Source organism: Sus scrofa, chromosome 1, assembly GCF_054392235.1.
Source record: "Sus scrofa isolate SSC_HxYL_T2T_F1_AM1 chromosome 1, Sscrofa_HxYL_maternal_Yorkshire_Landrace_v2.0, whole genome shotgun sequence".
NCBI lineage: Eukaryota > Metazoa > Chordata > Mammalia > Artiodactyla > Suidae > Sus > Sus scrofa.
Window position 1 is genome coordinate 178,143,843 of NC_139383.1, and position 24,334 is coordinate 178,168,176.

The 24,334-nt window shown below is 43.6% G+C and overlaps 1 long non-coding RNA gene across 5 annotated transcripts in view; it reads right to left on the reverse strand.

Moving 5' to 3' along the window:
• Positions 1 to 1,010: 1,010 nt before the first annotated feature.
• Positions 1,011 to 24,334, reverse strand: part of LOC146406884 (uncharacterized) — a 42,861-nt gene continuing 19,537 nt past the window's right edge. Inside the window, exons 2-4 of one of the 5 annotated variants that reach the window (XR_014817589.1) lie at positions 8,023 to 8,194; positions 5,882 to 5,935; positions 1,011 to 4,889 (exon numbers count right to left, since the gene is read on the reverse strand). This is a non-coding gene — a long non-coding RNA (uncharacterized LOC146406884). Of the gene's footprint in view, positions 4,890 to 5,881; positions 5,936 to 7,462; positions 8,195 to 17,050; positions 17,129 to 24,334 lie in introns of all 5 variants that reach the window. The other 4 variants (XR_014817591.1, XR_014817590.1, XR_014817592.1 and 1 more) reach the window with 4 other exon arrangements.

Genomic DNA, 24,334 nt, shown 5'->3' on the forward strand with positions numbered 1-24,334 from the left:
TTCTTTTTTGATCCATCTCACCAGAGCTTGACTATTTATTAGTATTTTTAAAGAACACTAAATATTCTCTCATTTCTTTGCATTCTATTTCATTAATTTATGCTCCCTTTCTCCTTTTTTAACTTTTAAATTATGAAATAAATCATACACACAGAAGAGTGCATATAAAGTATGCTTTAGGAGTAATAATAAAATACACAATCATGTATCCACAACTGAGTTTAAGAAATTGAATGCTAGGATCAGGGAAGCTGCAAACACATCCACCTCCTCATCCCAGAGCAGTCCCTATCCTCAATGTGGTGTTAGGCAACCACTTACTTTCCCTCTTCAACAAACAACAAATATATTTATTGGGCACCTATTATGCACACAGGCACTGTTCTACAACATCTCCCCCCAAAGTTGTCCATCTACTTTATTTTTTTTTTAGGGCCGCACCCATGGAATATGGAAGTTCCCAGACTAGGGGTACAGTTGGAGCTACAGCAGCAGGCCTACACCACAGCTCATGGCAACGCCGGATCCTTAACCCACTGAGTGAGGCCAGGGACTGAACCTGCAACCTAGTGGTTCCTAGTTGGATTCGTTTTCGCTGCGCCATGACGGAACTCCCCCATTTACTTTTTACAAATGTTTTTCACTTGTCTATACATGTATTACTGAGTGATATAAGCTCTGTTCAGCATTTTTTTTTCAAAGGACTGCAGTCAACCATTTTTGAATGAAGTAAAAACCTTCCTTCCTGGCATTTCTTCATCTATGGCCTGTGCACTATGGCTTTCTCTCCTCCTCTCCTTTCCCTCCTCCTGTCCACCCTTTCTTCCTTTTTTTCTCTCCCACTTTCATTTTCTTTCTTTTAACGTAAAAAGCACCCATGACTCTACCACCCAATGAAAGTCAGGACCTTAATAACAGTCCACATCAACCTATACTCCCTAATCCAAGTAATCATCGCCCTGAATTCTCTGTTTATTGTTCTCTTGCTTTGCTTACTTTGTTGTACTGTATTTTATTTATTTTCTCAAAAAATTCTTTTTTTTATTTTATTTATTTATTTATTTATTTATTTTTGGCACACTTGTGGCATGTGAAAGTTCCCAGGCCAGGGACTGAACCCCTGCTGCAATTGTCACCTGCCCCACAGCTGTGGCAATGCTGGCCCCTTAACCTGCTGTGCCACAAGGGAACATCTGTCTTTGTTTTTTGTCAAAATCCTATTAAAGTTTAGTCATTTTAATTTTATAAAGAAGACATCTTGCTGTATGTAATCTTTGACAATTTCTATTTTTTCGTAGTATTATCATCGTTATATCTATATTATTGAGCTCACTGTAATTAATTTTATCATGGTAATATATATAATGTAAAATATATAATTTTAACCTTTTCTTTGGTCTTTTTGTTTTTGAGGGCTGCACCCATGGCATATGGAGGTTCCCAGGCTAGGGGTCTAATCAGAGTTGTAGCCACCAGCCTACACCACAGGCACAGCAGTGCTGGATCTGAGCTGTGTCTGCGACCTACACAGCAGCTCGGGGCAACGCCGGATCCTTAACTCACTGAGTGAGGCCAGGGATGGAACCCACATCCTCATGGATGCTAGTATGGTTCCTTAACTGCTGAACCATGATGGGAACTCTCCATTTTAACCATTTTAAGTGTACAAATTCAGTGGCACCTTGGTATACTCATAGTGTTGTACAAATATCACCACCATCCAAATCCAGAACTTTTATCATCTTCTAAAACTGAAACACCGATTAATTTGACTATGACTCTACTGCACATTGTGGGTATGATTGCTCTTGTAATGTCTACTGATGAACATGTGTTTGTTGTAGAGTGTTAAGTATGTTGATGTTTAGCTTTAGGAGATAAAGTCAAGAGTTTTGCAAAGTGGTTGTACCAATTTACACTCCACTGCAACGTTCAAGAGATACCACAGATCCGCATCCTCACCAACACCTGACGTGCCAGCTTGGGATTTTGACAAATGCAGGTATGAAAGCTCCGAAAACCAACTGTTATGTTACAAGCTGGGGAGGAGGCCTGCTAGTGCCTGCCCTTGGGATATTCTTGAACTATCAAATTTTATTTATGTATTTATTTGGCTGCATCTGCAGCATGCAGAAGTTCCCAGGCCAGGTATTGAACCCACGCAACAGCAGCGACAATGCCAGATCTTCAACCCACTAGGCCACCAAGGAACTCCCTGAACTCTCAACTTTCAAGACCCTTTGAGAGACTTTATTCTTGCAGAGATTCCCTAAAGTCCACCTACTGCCTTTCCTCCTCCCAATTATAAAACTTGAAAAGTATAATAAAAGTCACTTTTGATCTTGTAACTATTTTTTTTTAATCTTTTTGGGGCCGCACCCATGGCATATGGAGGTTCCCAGGCTAGGAGTCTAATCGGAGCTGTAGCCACCGGGCTACGCCAGAGCCACAGCAATGCCAGATCCGAGCTGCATCTGTGACCTACACCACAGCTCACAGCAACGCCGGATCCTTAACCCACTGAGCAAGGCCAGGGATCCGCAACCTCATGGTTCCTAGTCAGATTCGTTTCTGCTGCACCATGATGGGAACTCCTATAATCTTTCTTTTAAATGCACAAGATTTTGTAAGTTTTGCCCTCTGCTCAGCAATATTCAAATCATATTTCTCAGTGTTATCAAGTATTCTTCTATAAGTTGATTTTAGTTGACTGCATGCAATCCCATCATTTGACTGCACCATAACTTTAACCAGTTGTTGAACTTTTAAAAACTGTACACATTGTATCAACAGATAGCCTTGTCATAAACCACTGCACATATTCATAATGATATCTTGGTAGAAATACCTAAAAGTGAAATTGCTGGGGATTGTAAAATTTTGAAAAAGGTCTTCCTACCAAACCTCGCTTATCACATAACAGTTAATCAGGGTGCACATTATATTAATCAAAAACACCTGTACTACCAAGCCAAACTTCTGGCTAACACAAGATAATGGCATTATTACTACACTCTGAAAGAATATTCTAGTCCAAAGCAGAGAAAATTGGCCCTTGAGTTTACCTGGGGAAAGATCTTTCATAAGAATTCAGAATCTTGACAGTAGCCTGGAGGTACCAGGGCCCTGCTTTGTGGGTCCCTGGCAGCATGGGACCCCATATTTAGATGCCTCAGGTAGGAGGCTTCTGGATTCCCATTTTCCCATAAAGCCAAGATGGAGGTGTTTCAAATATTGGTGTATAGGGTCTGTTCTAGGTATTGCGGAAAAGCAGTTGCTTCAGGTGAATTCTGTAAAAGGTGGGTGTGGTACCAGGAATGCCTCATCAGGTGGACTGAGGGCTCTTCTGGGGGAGTGGGAGTAATCCCCCATCCTTGACACCCATGTGACTGTCTGTCCCAGATGCCATACTACTTAATCCTTGTGGCCTAAGAAACCAGCAGGACAGACTGCATTGTCTCACTGTACAAATGAGGAGACTGGGCACTGAAAGGGAGGAGGACCCTCTGGTCCTTCCCCCCATGTCCTCCCACTGCCTTTTATCTGTAGGAAAACTTTAGCCAAAGAATAAGTCTAATCAGCGAAGTGGGAAGATGCAGGGACAAAGGAAAATGAGACCAAATAGTAATAGCATAGTCATTAACTAAAGTCAAGGACCTTTAGTTCCTCCTCCAGGGTTATAGATAATATTTGGAGCCATATCCTTTCAGCTGTTTTGTAGACACAGAAACCCTCACCAGACAGAAGATGTTAACTACAGGATGACCAGACTGTAGCCATGACATAAGCAGCCACAATTCTGAGAAGTGGCTTCACAGAAATGGGAACAAACTGACTCTGGAACTAAAGACTAACACCACTTAAAACAATCAACATCAGACTACTAGCATGGCCAATTTGAAGATGAATGTCAGAGCTGACTGGGCTGTTTTTGTGTGTAGCTTTCCCTTTTCATCTATACACCCATGAACCTCCCCTTTAAAATCTCTTGTCCACTGATTTTTGCAGGGGGATGGAGGAGTTGGCCTTTGGACATGAGTCTGCCCTCTCCCCCTGGCTGCCAGTCTCCAAAGTAAAGCAAACTTTGCTTTCTTCCAACCTTGCCTATTGGCGCAAGCAGCAAGCAGCCAGACCCCACTTTCAGTAACACAACTAGAGGTTAAGTGATGTCTTTGAGGCTGCCCAGAGGAGTTGAGTCAAAGACAGCTTTGGACACCAATTTTCATGCTTCTTGTACTGTCCCATGATATCCTGTGGGACAGACTGTCTGCCACGTCCTGGACCCAGCCTTGTATCACAGATTCCCGAAGCCAGAGGGAAAGGGGGCTGAAAGTGCCTGGCCACCCTTTGGATAAAGGGACTTTACATTTGGACATTTTGTTCAGTGACCTAGGGAAGGGCCCAACTAGCTCTTCAGGGGACATTAGTCCAAGGTAGGCGTCAGGTGACCAGTTACTCACTGTGTGTCCTTAGGCAGGTCCTTCCTTCCCGGGGCCTCCAGTCTCCTGTTCTGTGAAATAGGTACAGGGCTAGCAGGTCTCTGAACATTCCTCTTGAACAGAGGGCCCTCAGACTCTGCATGGTCACAGTGTCCACTCTGCAGGCATGTCAGGGCCCCTGGGGCATCGGGCAGGGACCTCTAGGGCATGGCTTTCGTCTCAGTGGGGAGTGCTTGCTCTGCGTCCGGCTCTGTGTCTGAGGCTGATGATGGGGTTCTGCTGCATCTGGGGTTCCACTTGCCAAGAATCCCAGTGGCCTCCACTGCCTGTTGGCAAACGCCTGGCAGGGGCCTCTGCCACAGATCACGGCTCTGGCCTCACTGCCTAGAGATGCGCAGCGCAGTGGCTCTCCTTCAAACCTCAGCTCAAGCCTCTCCCTGGCTGGTTCAGCTTAAAAAAATAAACAGCTGGAATTACCCTCTGCTTAGAAAAGTAGAAGAGCCTGAGTGGGGACAACTAGAAACCATCCAGTCTCCACTTCCTGCCAGGGTACCACCTGCCCAGCAGGTTCCAAAAGCTGCACAGCCATGGAGCTAGAAGAGGAACGGGTTGGTCCCTGGGGTCTTCTGCAGAACCTGGCAGCTCCAAGGGGCACAGCTGTGCAGCCCAGCGGGCTCCACGTGTTCTCCTAATGCCTCACAGCCTCTGGGAGATCCCCGGAGCCTTTTAGCCGTCCCTCAGCAGCTGATAAGCTGGAGGCTGGGCCTTGGCCAGGTCCCTTTGTTTGCAAGTTACAGGATTCTACTAAACTGGCTTAAGCAAAAAAGTGAATTGATTGGGAGAACAGAGAGAGGTGGGTCACAGAGCACAAGGCAGGATAGTTTCATAAAGGCCTGAAGCCAACAGGGACCCAGGCTTCCTCCCTCTCTTCCCTCCTCCTCTCTTCCATCTGTCTCTTTCTCCCTCTGAGAGAGAAACGCTTTCTCTCTCACATTTAGATCAGCTGATTCCACCAGCATCTGGCCCCAGGTACTCAATTAATGATGCTTGTTTTGTTGATGGCCAATTCTCTTTTTTTTCTTTCTTTTCCTTTTTTTTTTTTTTTTTTTGCTTTTTAGGGCCGCACCTGCAGCATATGGAGGTTCCCAGGCTAGGGGTCGACTCAGAGCTGCAGGTGCCAGCCTACGCCACAGCCACAGCCACGCCAGATCCAAGCCATGTCTGTGACCTACAGTACAGCTCATGGTAATGCCAGATCCTTAACCCACTGAGCAAGGCCAGGGATCAAACCTGAATCCTGCTGAAGGTTAAGGGAACTCCCCAATTCTCCTCTCTGAGATGTGTCTTCAACTCTGCCTACTTTCTGAGGGCCACACTCTAGAGCCTATCAACATTTTTCTGCTGCAAATCCAAGGCTATGACCATCAGGGAAGGCTGCTCACCCCTGTCGGTGAAGCACATTCTTGGTGTTCTTGCTGTCGACTCCACTCATCTGTCTGCAAGAAAGCAGAAAGGTAAATGTAAAATTAAGCAACAGACAGACACAGAAAACAAACTTATGGCTACCAAAGGGGAAAGGGAGTCGGGGAGGGATAAATTAGGAGTGTGAGATGAAAAGACATACACTATTATACATAAACTAGATAAGCAATGAGGACTTATTGGATAGCACAGGGAACTATAGTCAACATCTTGTAATAAACTAAAATGAAAAATAATCTGAAAAATACATACATATAACTGTATCATGCTGTTGTGCACCTGAAATTAACACAATATTGCCAATCAGCTATACTTCAATAAAAAAGAGTGATGATACTGTAGGTACAACTTTCAATCCTCTCCAACTTATACAATAAACCATTCCCAAATTCTGACCTCTTGTCAGTATCAAATGATTTGCTGCTCACCTCACAGCCAATCATTGCATACAGGACAGTCACCACGCCTCACCTGAAAATTCACCTTCCAGGTGACTGAAAGCTTAGTACAAAATGAAGGCTGTGAAGATGCATCCTAGCGTTAAATATTGAAGCTTTGTGCATTTTAAATTGCACATGGGTTGTGTGTGTGTGTGTGTAAACCCGAGAACCTGCAGGTGTTTGCATTTCAAGACTGCCTGGAAGAGTTTTGGGAGATATGTCCTCTGACCTCTGGCCACTTCTCCCCTGGGTGCAGATGGAGAGCAGGTGCTGTTTCTTCAGAGCAGAGGAAACCAATTATAGCTTTCCCCTCCTCCTTCAAGGAAACTCGCTTTTAATTTCCTTTGTGATTATCCTGCTTATTGCTAAACATAAGCTGATGGCTGTTCCTCTTTGATTTCTCCTTTCGACAAATCTCCTTTCCCACCTCCTCTCCTTTTTATTGTTTTGTATTTAGCCCCAGACAGCTGAGAAAATAGGCAGTGCGTGCTGCCCAGCAAGCCTCACCATTTGTTTTGGGTAGGTTTTGGGCTCTGGGGCAGCATCCTGCTGGCCCTTTGGGACATGAAGGAGTGAGGCTAGAGCATTAACTGGCTCCATACCCATCTCCAGGTTTGGGGACAGGGGACAGAGCAGATGCTGTGTTTAAAAGTTTGAGTCAAAGGGTCCTAGGAACGCCTCTGCTCCTCCCCACCCCAGCTTTGCACCCATTCTGTTGCAGTGACTGAGATTCCCATTTACTCGTTGATTCAACAAATATTTATTGAGCACCTGCAACATATCAGATCTGTGGGTTGGCCCTATGGATTCGATGGTGAATAAAAGCAGCCGTGGCCCCTGTCCTCAAGCTGTCTGCCTCCTTTTCAATTGCAAAACCTTATAGAGAGGGTTGCCTGTATCTGCCTTTCGTGACCTGATGAGTTTAATGGTTTTCTGTATGTTGCAGAATTTGTGTAGCAGAGCAGAACCTGGGCTGGGGCAGGGGCCTGGCGGGTTGTAATGATGCACTTGGGGATGGGAAGTCTGCGGTGTGTGGATGAAGGGCTAGGGAGCCAGGAGGGAGCATGAGAGTGCAAGGCCCCTGGCAGGGGGGTGAGATACCGTGGTTGAGAAAACTGAAGCAGAAAAGGCCTTTGAGATAATTGAGTTGATCTCTTTCATTTTCATCTTGAGGACAACCAGGCTGAGGGCAGTTCCTGCTGGTGAGGAGTGCTACCCTCTTCTCTGCCCTGAACACTCCAGCATCATAGCTGAAGTACCTTCCCGGCTCACGTGGCTGGCATCTTTCTTTGTTGCAGACCTCAATAATGTTCAGTCCAGCTGCCAGGAGAACTGGAAGCAGAAAGGTCAGCCATATGGTGCCCCTGGCTGGTGCCGACTCAATGGCCGGCTGCTGCTCCCCCTGGCCGTGTGCTCTGAATAAACGGGATGTGGACGTCTCCCTGGGCTCCAGGTGCCCGGATCACTGTGCTCCCCAGTGTTTAGATCACTCAAACTTTGGAGACAGAGGTGGCTCCAGTGGCCCTGGGGAGTGGCTTGATCTTGGGGCTTGGCCCAGAGCCCCTTGACGCCTGGTCCAGTGGGAGGACTCCGCCGCCCGGAGCACAGTGGGTGGTTTTTAGGACCTGGATCTCCTGCCTCAGGAGAACCCTTCTTCTGACCTTTGCTTCTGGTGCTCTGAGCTGAGGGCCTAAAATGCTTGTCCAGCCCCTTGTTACTTCTTCAGACCCACTGCCCTGGTTCTGTCTTCCTTCCCTCTTGTTTTGCCTGTTTCATCATCTCTGCTGATGGCGAGTGGCTGGGCCCCGAGGCCAGTGAGATGCTGAGTATCATCTGGAAGGGAAATGGAAACAGCACAGAAAATATCACCCCCCGTTTGCGAACTGGGAGTCCCCCTGGAATGCCTGGTACAGTTGGTATCGTGACCTCCCGGGAAGCATGGGACACAGGTGGCAGGCTGTGAAGGGCGGCTGGACCCACGTTTGGAACACGGCGTTGTGGAGGTGACCTTTCCCGTGCCCAGGCCTTGTGCCCCTGTTATGCAGCAAACTCCATGAGGATGATTCAGGCCCCTGAAATGGTTGACCTGGCTCCCCAGTCTTGAAGCCAGCATGGTGCTAATTGTTACTCAGCTAAATGGAAGACTCACTTTCTATGGCAGGACACAAACTCTTGGATTGCACAGAGCTTTATGGTTCTGTACCATTCAGCCTCTTTTATAAAGGACACAGGCTCTGAAACTTCCTTCAAAGGAAGGGTGTTAATGTGAGAAGAGACAAGCTTGAAAACTCAGAGAATGAAGCTACTTTTATGCCCAGAATTCCCTTTGATCCTTGAAATACTCCTGTGAGCTGATAGTATTACCACCACTTTACAGGGGAGAAAAAACTAAGGCATCGAGACGTGAGGTAAATTTCCCAAGGCTGTTTTCATGGTGGAGCACAGAGTGAACATCAGATACACAATTTCTGGAATAAAATTATATCTGATTTTTGATGTTCTATGGCAATTTCACACCTGAGGAAACTGAGTCACGGGGGAGTCCTGTCTCAGCCGCCATAGTTGGAGTGAATGGAGGCTGTTGGGTCTAGCGTGACCTTTGGATGGTCAGAGTCAGTCATAGATCCTGCTGCTTCTTTTTCAGTCATAGATCCCAGCCACTTAGCCCCATGTGACCCAGAAGTCTCTGGAATGAGGCCCCTGGTTATCATAACAAGCTCTCGCCAGCTGAGACAACTCCTTTCCAGCCTCCTTTTTGAGCCTGAGCACGATTCCAGACATTCTATTTATACCTGAACTTTGGAATGCCAGGCAGAGTATGCCTTCTTTCTGTCTTTTCAAAGAGCTCTGTTCTCAGACTCCTGGTTTTCTCCCCTTGCCTGACCTCCTCCGAGGCATCTTGTTAGATTTAATTGGTCAGTGGGCAATATCACCAAAAGAGATCTTTGAAATGAAGTTTGGATTCTGTACTCATTTATGTTGGCTGATACAAGGCAATTGTGTTTCTCTTTTTGTTTCTCAGTGTAACATTCTATGTATTTTTTTTTTAAAGTGTAAGAGCTGGTGAGATGCAAGCTTTGTAGGGTGCCTGGGGCGCTTATGTTAGAGGCTGGCCCCAGTCCCCAGCCTCTTTTCATCTTCATGGCTCTTTAGCACAGGAAGCAGCTGGATTAAAAACTGTGCAGCCAGCGGTGGCATGGGGGTGGGGTGGGTAATGGTGGTGGTGGAAAAGGCGGAAAGAGTAAAGACAATCCAGTGATGTTTCCTGGATGTGTTTTGTCGACTAATTGCACCCAGATCATGGGGGAGGGGTTCTGGTTAAAATGCAGATTTTAGACTCTCTGGAGGCAGGGCCTAGGAATCTGTATTTAGGAGGGCTCCCCAGTGATGCTCATAAGCTAAAGACATCAGAAATCCTGGGTGAGGATGTATATAAAAGACACCCAGCCTGTTTGATTGCTACCATGGGTTAACCCCTGATGTGGCCGGGAAGCTGACACAGGCACATGGCACAGGGAGGAGCTTCCCTCTCCAGACCTCATCTCTGCCTGTCTAAGCTTCTGTGCACACCCTGGGCTGGCTCTGTGCTTGGCTCTGAGTTAAGAGAAGTCATGATCCCTGCCTTCTAGGGACTCATAATCTAACAGGGGAGGGCCATCCAGGAGTGTGACAAGCTCTGATACATGGTGGAGAGGCTTCGGTGCCACCAGAGAGACCCAGATGGCATCACAGCTAGACTGGTGGTGGGGAAGGCAATCACAGAAGGCTTCCTAGAGGAGGTGATATTTGGTCATTTGAAGGCTGATGAGGAGATCAGGGGAATAGAAGGAAAGAACAGAGTTGGGATGGTGGGAGAACATCAGGCCAGTCAGGGGGTATGAAGGAAATGTTGGTTTAGGTGTGGGAAAGGCAGTATGTCTTGGAAGTGAGGGCTTTGCCTCTCTTTGTGGAAGTAAAGTGGGCCAGCTCCTTTCTCCCTTGGTGGCGTTGATGAGGCTGCAGAAGGAGACCAGGCTCCATTGGGTGGATACTCCCACTGGGACTGGGAGTCTAGGGGCTGGCATGAGGATGTGGGGACATTTAGGGGTTATTTACAGAGGCTGTAGGGCTGTTGGATGGTGTTGAGTTGCCAGTGGTGGAATCAGCAGTGGCATCCTGGCTGGGCCACCCCCTGGAACCCGTGCCTTTCCTTCAGTGCTTTCCTGGCCAACCTAACAGCCTTCCCATTGATTCTATGAGCTCCCTGATGTCTTCCTATTAGGTTTGTTCTGCCTTAACTCAGCCATGGTCACTTTGCGCTGTTGGCAACCAAGAACCCTGATGCAGAATGGTCACCTGGGGCCATGGTCAGATGATGGGGCTTTTCATGCCAGAGGGAAGAGGAGTGAAGACAATGGGAGCCATGGGAGGTGTGTGAGTGAGGTAGGCCTTGATTCACAGATCCAGGAAGTCATCAGTAGGTTGGAAAGGGGAGGGACAAAACTTCGGGGGCACTGCGGGGTGCTGAAGCAGGGCAGTGATAGTGACAAAGGGAACAGGGCACTGTGACAAGGGTCCCTGGAATAGAATTGACAGGATTTTGCAACTGGCTGGATATGGCAGGACCGTGGGGAGACCTTTCCACAGAAAATACACATTGTGGCCAATTTCCTCTCTGTAGTCTTCTCAATAACTATCTCATCTGTTTCAATTTATGGTCCTGGGGAAAGACATAGATGGAGGGGGCCTGCCTGGTTCTCCAGCTTCATCTGGGAGGCAGCCTCCCCTTGCAGCCATCCTCTGCATGGGAAAAGACAGGAGGCTCAGGAATGATTAGCTTTTAAGGGGAGGGGAAGAAAGCGACCCTTAATTCCTCTTTAATAACGTATGTCAGTAGGTAATGTTTTCAATATGTCACTGTATCTGCAGCTCCGGTCAGTGGGTCACTATCATTTTTGAGCAATAAACAAAAGGCTGCTTTTAATTACTTCAGTGAAATTGCCTGACCCATGCATGATTAAATATTCATTATGTAGAAAGAGGCATTTTCTTTGTATATAGATCTATATTAAATTTAGCTGGCAGCCTGCTGACTGAACAGTACTAATAAATTTCTTGTAATGGGTTGCAATTTGTCCTGACTCCTCTATCTTTTCTCTCTCCATCCCCCTCTCCAGATCCCTGACTCTGTCTTGGCCTAGCCATCTCTATATCACTTTTAAAAAACTATGATGACAGCAACATGGATGGACCTAGAGATTATCCTACTAAGTTAGACATTGAAAGACAAACGTCCCATGATTATCACTTATATGTGGAATCTAAAAAAAGGACACAAATGAACTTAACCCACTGAGCGAGGCCAGGGATTGAACCCATATCCTCATGGATAGTAGTGGATTCTTAACCCTCTGAGCCACAATGGGAACTCCACAAATGAACTTATTTGCAGAATGGAAACAGACTCACAGACTTTGAAAACAAACTTACAGTTACCAAAGGGGACAGGTTGCGGGAAGGGACGGACTGAGGGTTTGGGATTGGCATATGCACACTGAGGTACACAGAATGATCAAAGGGGACCTGCTGTATAGCACAGGGAGCTCTACCCAATATACTGCGATTATGTGGGAAAAGAATCTGAAAAAGAATGGATGTGTGCATATGTACAGCAGAAATTATCACATTATAAATCAACTGTACTTCGATAAAACTTTAAAAAATGGAAAAATATTGCAGTGAAATTCACTGAACATACACTTAACATTAACGTATATAAATCAGTGGCATTTAGTGCATTCACAAAGCTGTGAAACCACCAGCTTTCTCTAGTTTTAAAACATTTCATCCCCTCTCAGCAGAACACCCTGTACCCATTAAGTTATCACTCCTATTCCTTCCTTCTCCTATCTCCCATTGATTACTAATCCACTTTTGGTCTCTCTGGATTTGACCATTCTGGATATTTCTTATTTTTCTTTTTATGGCCACACCTGCAGCATATGGAAGTTTCCTGGTTATGGGCTGGCCTAGGCCACAGCCACCTCAATGCAGGATCTGAGCCACATCTCTGACCTCCACCGCAATTTGCAGCAACGCTGGACCCTTAACCCACTGAGCAAGGCCAGGGATTGAACCCACATCCTCATGGACACTATGTCGGGTTCTTAACCCACTGAGCTACAGCAGGAACTCCTGGATATTTTGTGTAAGAGGAATAATGTAACATGGGACATTGTGTCTTTGGCTTCTTTCACTCACTTTTAAGGGTTATACAAATGGTAGCATGGCATCAATACTCCAACCCTTTTTATGGCCGAGTAATTTTCCATTGTGTGGATGTACCACAATTTGTTTATAAATTCATCTGCTGATGGACATTGGGTTGTTTCCACCTTTTATACGTTATGAATAATGCTTCTGTGAACATTCATGTACAAGTTACTATATGAACATATATTTTCATTTGTCTTGGAGACAGGAGAGAGGAACTGCTGGGTCATATATTAATTCTATGTTTAATCTTATGAAGAGCTGCCATGCTGTTTTCCACAGCAGCTGGACGATTTTATAACCCCTGCCCCCATCTTAAGAGATGTTATGATGATTTCTCTTTCTCCATATCCTTGCTAAAGAATAATAAAAACATCCTTTTTGGAGTTCCTGTTGTGGTTCAGTGGTTAACGAATCTGACTAGGAACATGAGGTTGTTCGATCTTTGGCCTTGCTCAGTGGGTTAAGGATCCGGTGTTGCTGTGAGCTGTGGTATAGGTTGCAGACGCGGCTCGGATCCCACGTTGCTGTGGCTCTGGCGTAGGCTGGTGGCAGCAGCTCCGACTAGACCCCTAGCCTGGGAACTCCCAATATGCCACGGGTGCAGCCCTAGAAAAGACAAAAAAAAAAAAATCCTTTTTATTACAGTCATTGTAATGGGTATGAAGTGGTATCTCATTGAGTTGTTTTTTTTGTTTGTTTTGTTTGTTTTTTCCAGCACCATACCTATGGTGCATGGAAGTTCCCAGGATAGGAGTCAAACCAGAGCTGTAGCCACAGGCCCATGCCACAGCCACAGCAATGTAGGATCCGAGCTGCATATGCAACATACACCACAGCTCATGGCAATGCTGGATCCTTAACCCACTGAGCGAGAACAGGGATCGAACACGCATCCTCATGGATACTAGTTGGGTTCATTACCACTGAATCACAATGGGAACTCCTCTCACTGTGGTTTTGACTTGCATTTCCTTAACAACCAATGATGTTGAACATCTTTTCATGCGCTTGCTGGCCATTTGCATGTATTTTTTTGAGAAATATCTCTTCCAATCCTCTGCCCTTTTATTAATTGGGTAGTCCTGCTATTGCTGTGTTCTAAGAGTTCTTTATGTACTCAGGATATTGATTTGCAAATATTTTCTCCCATTCTGTAGGCTTCTTTTTTTTTTTTTTTTTTTTAGGGCCGCATCCATGGCATATGGAAATTCTCAGGCTAGAGACTGAATTAGAGCTGCAGCTGCGGGCCTATGTGGGATTTGAGTGGTGTCTGTGACCTACAACATAGCTCACAGCAGCGCCAGATCCTTAACCCACTGAGTGAGATCAGGGATTGAATGTGCATCCTCGTGGATCCTAGTCAGGATGGTTAACCACTGAGCCATGAAGGGAACTCCCAATGGGCTGTCTTTTCACATTTTGATAATGTCCATTGATACACAAAAACTTTAATTAATTTTTGTGAAGTCCAATTTACCAAATTTCTATTTTGTTGCTTGTTCTTTTAGTGTCAACTCTTAAGAACTCATTACCAAATCCAATGCCATGATGATTTACCCTTATGTTTTCCTCTGATGTTTTTTTTTTTAAATCAAGTTTTGGCTTTTATATTGAGGTTGTTGATCCACTTGAATATGGAGTAAAGTAAGAGTCTAACCGCATTCTTTTTTGCATGTGATAGCCAGTTGGCTTGGCAATGTTTCTTGAAGATATTACTCTTTCCCCTGTTGAATTGTCTTGGGACACTTGTCAAAAATTCTGTGTCGGTCTTTGTCTCTTCCTGTTTCCCTCTCTCCCTCACTGGATCCTCCTGTCTCCTCCTTTCTTGTTCTTGCAGACTTCTGTCTACTGTCACAGTCTTTACCTGTTGTCTTCTGGTTCTGGCATTTCATATGGAAGGGAAATGATGGAACTTGGGTGTGGCATGGAAAAAGTGATCAGCAAGATAAAGAGATGCCAAGGAAGGAGTGAGCCTTCTATCATTTGTCAGCAAAGCACAGCTTTGGTACAGAGAGGCAGAGGGGAATCAGGGCTGGGTGGCAGTGGAGGGTAGGCTTGGTCTTTCCTTTTAAAACCAGATCAGGACTACTTTCCATATTTGTGCCTTATTTTTATTACATTCTGAGTTCACCTCTCAATTTTCCATTTCTGTTAGCTCCTATGGAAAGTTACTACATTAAATCAATAGATGATTCAAGTTTCTTAATTTTTTCCCCTTCCTCTCTCATTCCCTTTATTCCTCTCACCTATAGCTACCTCATTATTCAGGGGGCCCTGTAGCATTTTAGACAGCTGAACTGGGATTCATTTTAATCCAGATAAGGTATACTATTTCCTAGCCTAGCTAAGGGCAGGGAACACCACCTCTCTGGGATTCAGTTTCCTCATTTGTAAAATGAGTAATGAATATGAACGTATTTTACAAACTGCAGAGCAAGGGTTGTTATTATAATAATTATAGTACAAGCAATTTATTGTTGTTTTAAAACCAAAGGTTGGATAAAGGAGGGACAAGTTACAGAAAACCATGGGGAGTTTTCCTGCAGTGAGTGAGGATGCTGCAGAGCAGTGCTGTGGACCCAGAACCTCGCTGCCGCCAGAGCTCGTGACTCCATGCATGTTCTCTCTGCCCAAACTCTGACTTCCTTTACATTCAAAGGCCCTAGAGATCATTGCTTCTTAGCTGCTTATTTGACAGAGGAGGAAACTAAAGCCCAGGGAGAGATGTGTCTGGGCCCTACAAGCATCAGTACCCATCCTTCTACCCAGAGGTCTGACTCTGATCAGGGGGTCCCTCTGCTTCTTCAGACAGTTCTCTGGAGGTATCGCTCAGCCTCAGGAAACCATCTCCCCATCTTGTTTTTACAGTTTGGGAAGCTGGCATCTCCCAGAAAAGAGATGGGCTCTCAGTGGGGCCAAGGAGCCCAGTAAGAGCCCAAAGGTTGCCATCTCCTCCAATTTTAGCTGAAAGGGATTTACTTCAGCAGGAGCAGTTTGGAGCTCAGGGAATTTTATTTTATTATTTCATTTTTTGGCTGCCCTGTGGCGTATGGAGTTCCCAGGCTAGGGATCAGATCTAAGCTGCAGTCTCGACCTAAGCCACAGCTGTGACAATGCTGGGTTGGGCTGGGGATCGAACCTTCGTCCCAGAACTCCCAAGCTGCTGCACACATCCTGTTGTGCCACAGTGGGAACTCCAGGGCATTTTTTTTTTAATAAAATATTCCAGACATGCAAACTCATATATCCACCACCCAGCATAAGAAACAGAGAAAAACAAATTCAGCAAAGTTGCAGGATATAAAATCAACAGGCAAAAATCAGTTGCATTTCTACCCATTAACAATGAAAAATCTGAAAAGAAAATCAAGAACAAAATTTCTTCAAAAAGACTTAGGAATAAATTCAACCAAGAGGCACAAGACTTATAATCTGAAAATTACAAAACATTGCCAAAAGAAATTAAAGAAAGAATTAAATTCTATTTCTTCCTGGTTCAGTCTTGCAAGATTGTACCTTTCTAAAAATTTGTCCATTTCTTCTAGGTTGTCCATTTTATTGGCTTATTGGCATTCAGTTTCTTGTAGTAGTCTCTTATGGTCCTTTGTATTTATGTGCTGTCAGTTGTAAGTTCTCCTGTTTCATTTCTAATTTTATTACTTTGACCCGTTTTCCTTTTTTTTTTTTTTTTTTGATGAGTCAACCTGATCAAAAAGTGGACAGAAGATCTAAATATACATTTCTCCAAAGAAGACGAGATGGCCAAAAAGCATATGAAAAGATGATCAACACTGCTAATTATTAGAGAAATGAAAATTGAAACTACAATGAAGTATCATCTCACAGCTGTCAGAAAGGTCATCATCAAAAATTCTACAAACAATAAACACTCGAGAGGATGCAGAGAAAAGGGAACCCTCCTACACTGTTGGTGGGAAAGTAAACGGGCGCAATCACTATGGAAAACAGTATGGAGGTTTCTCAAAAAACTGAAAATAGAACTACCATATGATCTAGCAATCCCACTCTTGGGCATATATCTGGAGAAAACCATAATTTGAAAAGATACATCCACCCTAATGTTCATTGCAACACTATTTACAATAGCCAAGGCATAGAAGCAATGTGAATGCTCACAGAGGAATGGATAAAAAAGATATGGTACATATATACAATGGAATATTACTCAGCCATAAAAAGAATGAGATAATGCCATTTGCAGCAATATGGATAGATCTAGAAATTATCATACTAAATGAGGTAAGTCAGGTAGAGAAAGGCAAATTATCACTTAAATGTGGACGCTAAAATATGACACAAATGAACTTACCTACAAAACAGAAACAGACAGACCTCAGAAACAAACTTACAGTTAACAAAGGGGAAAGGTGTGCGTGGGGGGATGGACTAGGAGTTTGGGATTGACATACGCACGTTATTTTATGTGGAATGGATGGTCAATGAGGACCTGCTGTATAGCACAGGGAACTCTACCCAGTATTCTGTGATAACCTATGTGGGAAAAGAATCCAAAAAAGAATGGCTGTGTGTATGTGTAACTGATCACTTTGCTCTTTTGTGAAAATTATCACAACACTGTCAATCAACCAAACTTCAATAAACTTTTTAAAAAATGAAAAAATAAAGAAGGCATAAACAAACAGGAAAACATCACATGTTCATGAATTGGAAGGCTTAATATTGTTAATATGTCAATACTACCCAGAATGATTTACAGATTCAATGCATTCTCTAACAAAATCCCAATGATTTTGTTTTTTTGCAGAAATAGAAAAATCCTAAAATTTATATGGAATCTCAAGGGACTCCCACATAGCCAAAATAATCTTGACGAAGAACAAAGTTGGAAGCCTCACACTTCCTGATTTCAAAATGTACTACAAAGCATAGTAATCAAAAAAAAAAGTGTGGTAGTGGCATAAAGATAAACATAAAGGCCAATGGAATAGAATAGGGAGCCCAGAAATAAACTGGCATATATAGTCAAATGATTTTTGACCAGGGTGCCTAGAGCCCTCAATGGAAAAAACAGAAGTATTTTTAACACATAATGTTGGGAAAACTGGATATCCACATGCAAAAGAATGAAGCTGATGCTTTTTTACACCATCTACAAAAATGAAATAAAATCAGATTAAAGACCTAAATGTAAAATCCAAAACTATAAAACTCTTAGATAAAAACATAATAAAAAAGCTTTAAGACATTGGATTTGGCAATGATTTCTTGGATATGGCATCAAAAGCAAGGCAATTAAAAAACATAAGGTGGACTTCATCAAAATTAAAAATTTTTTGTGCATGAAAGGACATTACCAATAGGGTAAAAAGGCAACTCATGGCATGGGAGAAAGTATTTGCAAATCATACATTTAATAAGGATTGATATACAGAATATATAAAGAATTCCTTCAGGTCAGCAACAACAACAAAACAGCCCAACTAAAATGGGCAATTGACTTGAATAGATATTTCCTCAAAGAAGACACACAAATGGCTAATAAACATTGAAAAAATACTCAATATCCATAATCATTAGGGATATACAAATCCTACATACCAATGCTACATACCTATCAGGATGGCAATTATATTAAAAAAGAAAAACAGAAAATTAGTGTTGACAAGGATGTGGTGAAACTGCAACCCTCATGCCTTGCTGATGGGAATGCAAAATGCAGCCACTGTGAAAAATGGCATGGAGGAGTTCCCGTGGTGGCGTAGTGGTTAACGAATCTGACTAGGAACCATGAGGTTGTGGGTTCGGTCCCTGCCCTTGCTCAGTGGGTTAACGATCTGGCGTTGCCGTGAGCTGTGGTATAGGTTGCAGACTCGGCTCGGATCCGGCGTTGCTGTGGCTCTGGTGTAGGCTGGCGGCTACAGTTCCGATTCGACCCCTGGCCTGGGAACCTCCATATGCTGCGGGAGTGGACCAAGAAATAGCAAAAAAAAAAAAAAAAAAAAAGAAAAATGGCATGGAAATCCCTCAAAAAATTAAACATAGAATTATCATATGATCCAGCAATTTCATTCTGGGTATATACCCAAAAGAATTGAAAGCAATGTCTCAGGCAGATTTTGCACACACACTTTTTTTTTTTAGGGTCGAGGCATATGGAACTTCCCAGGCTAGGGGTCAAATCAGAGCTGCAGTTGCTGGCCTATGCCATAGCCACAGCAATGTGGGATCTGAGCCCGCATCTGCGACCTACACCACAGCTCATGGCAATGCTGGATACTTAACCCACTGAGCAAGGCTAGGGATCGAACCTGCATCCTCATGGATGCTAGTCAGATTTGTTTCCACTGAGTCACGGTGGGAACTCCTGCACACACATATTTATAAGTGCACTATTCACAATAGCCAAAAGAGAGGACCAATGCAAGTATCCATTGATGGATAAATGGAAAATACAATGGAATTTCCTTCCTTTTAAAAGGAAGGAAACTCTGACACACTACCACATGGATGAAGCTTCAAGATATTATGCTAAATGAAATAGTCCAGTCATAAAAGGGAAAAAAATTGTATGAAATGATCTATATCAGGTACTTAGAATAGTCAAATTCATAGAAACAGGAAGTAAGACTGATGGTGGCCAGGGGCTGCAAGGAGGAGGAGAGAGGAATTTCAGTTGGGGAAGATGGAAAAGTTCTGGTGATGGATGGTGGTCATGGTTGCCCAACAGTATACTTAATGCCATATCACTGTACACATGAAAAATGGTTCAAATGATAAATTTATGTTATATTTATTTTACCATGATTTTTAAAAATTAAAAAATAGTGGGGGGATCAAGATGGCAGTGGAGGAAGCCACAGCACTCACCTCCTCCTGCACACACAAAAAACCCAAACACACCTACATGTAGAATGATTTGCACAGATCATCTACTGAATGCTGGCAGAAGATCTTAAACCTCCAAAAAGGGCAAGAAACCCTCCACACAGCTGGTAGAACAAAAGGAAAAAAAAAAAGGGAGAGAGAAGGAGAGAAAGGAATCAGGACAGGACTAGCATTCCTAAGAGGGAGCTGTGAAAGAGGAAAGGAACCCACACCCCGGGGAGATAAGCTGAGATGGAAGGACCACAAAGAAAAGCACAGCAGCTAGACTGAGGAGAGCAAAGCAAAGAGAGAGCTGCACAGACCATCAATACCTCCTTCTGGGATACCACAGTCTGAGACACTCGGAACGGGCCCGGGTGCTGAGACTCAGTCTCTTGAGGTCAGTTCCAGGGAGAGGATTAGGGTTGGCTGTGTGGAGACAGTCTGAGGAGCTAGGGAGCAGTGTGCCAAGGGCTGGGGAGCAGAGTGCCACAACTGAAGGAACTCAGGAGGAGGTCTGGGCCTGCAGGAGAAGCAAGGAGCCACTGACGGGGAGGGCAAGAGGAGGAGGGGCGGGACCACCATAGGAATCTCTTTCTCTGTGCATGCATGTGCTCTTGGAGGGCGGGGCTGTAAGCAGTAAGGTACCTCTTGCTCAGGCTACAGGGAATAGACCCTTCTTGTGTGGGCTATGGGTAGCGGTGCCTCCTGTATGGACTAACATGATGAGGCACCTCCTGTAGAGTCTACAGGGGGCAGGGGAAACCACCACAGTCATCTCAGACACCAGAGGTGGGCATGGCCTGCCACCACTAGGGGTCCATGAACAGGCACCACCTACAGCCTCAGTCACTCAGAGGTTGGCACAGAGGACGGCTCTGCAACTAAGCACCACCCTTTGTTGTCCTCACTCCCCTGGGAATGCACACCTGCTGCCAATGCCAAACTCTCTGGGCACTGCCTACACCTGTCTGAGTGTCAGTGCCACTTTCCAGAGCCCTGCAACTAGGAGCAGCTTGCAACCACCTTCCTGCCAAGGGCCCAGCAACCAAGAGCTGGCTGCTAGCCCTGACCATTGCCTCCATCTCCCTGAAGCACACGTGGCACCCTATCAAGGGGCTAACAGCCTGCACATGCTGAGGAAAGAGGCAGCAAGCATACAAACTAAAAGCAGCCCTCACACCAAAAATAAATAATAATCCCTCACAAAATACCCAGGAGCTCTCTCACATATAAATAGCCTCCCTTACTACAGTAGTTGTTTTCCCTGCCCTCACAGAATAAGAAAAATATAAGCAAAATGAAGACGCTTGGAACCATTCCCAGCTAAAAGAACAGGAGAACTCCCCTGAAGGAACAAATAATGAAACGGACCTCTGCAGTCTAATACACACCAAGTTCAAAAAGGAGATAGTGAAAATACTGAAGGAAGTAAGAGCAGATATAAACAGTAATGCAGATTACTTTAGAGAGGAACTAGAAAATATTAGGAGAAGCCAACAAAAACTAGAAAATTCATTTGCAGAGATGCAAACTAGGTTAAAGGCAGTGAAGAGCAGAATGAATAATACAAATTAGTAACTTGGAAGACAGAATAATGGAAAACACCCAATCAGGACAGCAGACAGAAAACCAAATTAAAAAAAAACATGAAAGCCATATAAGAGATCTATGAGATAATATAAAGTGGGCCAATTTATGCATAATAGGGATTCCAGAAGGAGAAGAAAAAGAAAACGAGATTGAAAATATATTTGAAGAAATTATAGCTGAAAACTTTCCAAGTCTAAAGGAAACAGATATCAAGATACAGGAAGCACAGAGGGTCCAAACAAGTTGAACCCAAACAGGTCCACACCAAGACATATTATAATAAAAAAGTCAAAAGTTAAATAAAGAAAGGATTCTAAAGGCAGCAAGAGAAACACAAAAGAGTTAATTATAAGGGAACCCCCATGAAGCTGTCACCTGATTTTTCTATAGAAACACTACAGGCCAGAAGAGAGTGGCAAAGTTCTAAAAGGGAAAATTTTGCAGCCTAGAATACTCTACCAAGCAAGAACATCATTTAAAATAGGAGAAATAAAGATTTTCTCCAACACACAAAAAACTAGAAGAGTACAGCAATACTAAACCCATTCTAAAAGAAATACTGAAAGGGCTTCTCTAAATAAAATACATGTAAGAAGAAATAAGAGGGAGAGAATCACAACTGGAAAGCAATCACTTAAATAAGCCACTATACAGATCTAAAAGAGAAAAAAAACCTACTGTAAAAGTGACGATAAACACAAGGAACAAGAAAAGGACAAATATTAAGATGTTTAAAAAGGATTTCAAAATATAAAATGTGAGGAAACAAAGTAAGAAAATCTAGACTTTTTTTTGGAATGTGTTTGAACCTATATGACTATCAGGCTAAAGCAAGCAGATATAGGAAAGGGTTAATGTACTTGAAAAACAGGGCAACCACAAATCAAAACCAAGCATTACACCCACAAAAACTGAAAAGAAGAAAAAAAAAAAAAAAAAAAAAAGGAGTTCCCGTCGTGGCGCAGTGGTTAACAAATCCGACTAGGAACCATGAGGTTGCGGGTTCGGTCCCTGCCCTTGCTCAGTGGGTTAACGATTCGGCGTTGCCGTGAGCTGTGGTGTAGGTTGCAGATTCGGCTCGGATCCCGCGTTGCTGTGGCTCTGGCGTAGGCCGGTGGCTACAGCTCCGAATCAACCCCTAGCCTGGGAACCTCCATATGCCGCGGGAGCGGCCCAAGAAATAGCAACAACAACAACAACAGACAAAAAAAAAGACAAAAAAAAAAAAAAAAGTCTACAAACAACAAGTGCTGGAGATGGTTTGGAGAAAAGAGAACCCTCCTACACTGTTGGTCGGAATGTAAATTGGTAAACCACTATGGAAAACAGTATGAAGGTACCTCAGAAAACTCAATATAGAACTACCATATGATCCAGCAATCCCACTTCTGGGCATGTATCTGGACAAAACTTTCATCGAAAAAGATACATGACTTGGTCCCCGTAATGTATAGTGGAAAAAATAAAAAATTAAAAAAAAAGAAAAAGATACATGCACCAATATGGTCATTGCAGCACTATTCACAATAGCCAAGACATGGAAACAACATAAATGTCCACTGATAGATGAATCGATTAAGAAGATGTAGTACATATACACAATGGAATACTACTCAGCCATAAAAAGAAATAATGCTACTTACAGCAACATGGATGGAACTAGAGACTCTCATACTAAGAGAAGTAAGCCAGAAAGAGAAAGACAAATACCATATGATATCACTTATGCCTGGAATCTAATACATGGCACAAATGAACCTATCTAGAGAAAAGCAGCAAACTTATGCACATGGAGAACAGAACTGTGATTGCCAAGGGGGAGGTGGAGGGAGTGGGATGGACTGGGAGTCTGGGGTTAGTAGATGCAAACTACTGCATTTGGAGTGGCTAAGCAATGAGATTCTGCTATATACCACAAGGAACTACATGTAATCATATGTGATGGAACATGATGGAGGAAAATGTGAGGAAAAAGAGTGTCTATGTTTAACTGGGTCACTTTGCTGTACAGTAGAAATTAACAGAACATGGTAAATCAACTATAATAAAGAAAAATTTTTAAAAAAGAGAGGAAAAAGATGCACCAAACAGGAGAGGAGCCCATTCTTCAAAAGTGGAGGCTTTTCTACAATATTATTCAACTGCTGTGGATGGATTTGACTAGGAGAGCAGTTTTTGCTGGGGAAACTGAACAATGTGAAGGCAAAGCCTTCTGGAGGCAGGTCAAGAGCCTCTGAGGAGTGGCCGGCTCCCTGGGCATTAGAAGAACAGACTCAGCCAGGCCTCACCCTGACCCTAGGCTCTCCAGAGGTGCCTGAGGCTCTGCTGCACTTCAATTCCCATCCTGGGTCCACGACAGCTTTATGGAGCCTTCCCACCCTCAGAATCATCATAGAAAGGTATTTTCAGAGGGTTTCTGTTTCTTGCCACCCAAAGCAATTTTAAGTTAAATTTCTATTTAAAAACTGATAGTGCATACAGTTATGGGAAAACTTAAAAACTTTTGGAACGACTTGGCTTTGTGAGTTTACTCTTTTCACTCTAAAATTTTATGAAGTCTAAATCCAGAGCAAACATTTCCAATGTCAATTTAGAATCTGAATTAAGATGTACTGAAGGGTAACATAGGTACCAAATTTTGACATGTTCAACACGTTCAACTATGAAAAAGTGTGATAGCTCATTAATAATTATATATGTGTGTGTGTATATATATATATATATATATATTTTTTTTTTAGGGCCGCACCTGTGGCACATGGAAATTACCAGGCTAGGGGTCCAATCTGAGCTACAGCTGCTGGCCTACACCACAGCCACAGCCACGCCAGATATGAGCTGCATCTGCTACCTATACCACAGCTCACGGCAACGTCAGATCCTTAACTCACCGAGCGAGGCCAGGGATCAAACCCACAAACTCATTGTTCCTAGTCAGATTCACTAACCACTGTACCACGATGGGAACTCCTAATTTTATATACTGATTACATGTTAATATAATCATGTTTTGAATATACTGGGTTAAATAAAAATATTATTATTGATATGGATTTCACCTTTTTAACCTTTTGCCTTTTCTTTAACAAGACTACCAGGAAATTTTAAATGATATATGTGGCTCATAGCATATTTCTATTGGGTAACACAGGACTAGAGTCTCCTGAGGAAGCTCAGATTAGCTGAGAAACTTGCAGTTAGTAAGTGGCAGAACCAGAATTTCAACCTAGATGCCCAAAGCTAGAGTTCTTTCTTTTTGGTTAATTGAGAAACCTAGCT